The sequence below is a fragment of the Lottia gigantea genome (genome assembly GCF_000327385.1).
Source record: "Lottia gigantea unplaced genomic scaffold LOTGIsca_181, whole genome shotgun sequence".
NCBI lineage: Eukaryota > Metazoa > Mollusca > Gastropoda > Lottiidae > Lottia > Lottia gigantea.
The window spans coordinates 57,328-58,536 of NW_008708320.1; positions in this window are offsets into that span (position 1 = coordinate 57,328).

Genomic DNA, 1,209 nt, shown 5'->3' on the forward strand with positions numbered 1-1,209 from the left:
CACCAAAATTTCAGTCTTTACAATCCTTAGATCATGAGATATTCGTAGTTAAACTTTTTTTTAGGGCAACGGTGACTGTCGGTAAATTATAGACACCGTGATTTTACGCACAGTTACTATAGAAGTCGGTACAAAATTTTCAATTTTTAAAACGCGCAATTTTGATCAAAATATCAAGTGTGATATATCACCAAAAAGGAAATTTCATGCACTCAAAGAATATATAAGAATTTATGTCGTATGTTAATTAGGTCACGTGACAGAGCTCTTCAAAGTTAAAAATCGCGATTTTCCAATGGCTGTAGAACCGGAAGTTAACGATGACCAACAAAAGTGTAGATATAATCGGATAGATCTCGTAAGAGGCAACAACTTTTGTTCAGGTCACAAGGTCACCAAAGGTCAAAGTCACTAGATATGAGCCTTAATAGTTTTGACAATTACTGAAAACATAAAACCGGAAATAAAAAAAATACAAAGCCAAAATTCAAAAATCGGCTTCCCATGTTTAGTTAGCAATCGATTGTAGTTTACATAAACATCAAATTTACGCACATCCAATTTTACCATGAGGCCCCATTTTGAGTTTTATAAAAATGAGTCATATCAAGATGGCGTCTTACACAATACTTCCGGGTCAAATTTTTTGATTCCAAAATCTTTGCGGTGACAATTATAACTAATTGCAAAAAGAATTTTTCAAATATCTACAAAATTCCGGAAGTTGAAATTTGAAGTTTGGAGGCGAATGACGTCAAAACCGGAAGTGATATCTAAATTTTGAAAACATATTTTTGTTCACAATCAAAATGTTTATCTACATGAAAATTTTCAGATCGATCGCATTAAAATTGTGGAAGTTTAAAAAATGCTTTAAATAAAATCTCTAAAAGTCAGCGACAAAAGTCAAAATTTGAAATTTCTTAAATTGCTATCTTTTAGACATTAGTTCAAAGTAATGAACAAAACAAAAATTATGTTCAAAATAGATTCAGAATAATGGCAGGTATTGGAAAGACGTAATGAACGGTTAAAGTCCTACGTCATTTCCGGTTGGGCGAAGATGCGTCATTTTACATTTAAACAATAGCGACACGCTAAGTATAAGAGATAATGATGTCAGATAATCTGTGGTATGTGCAGTTTTGGCTGGGGAGCGTGACCAGAAGTAGAAAAAAAAAAAAATAGTCATTTCGAAAACAATGAATT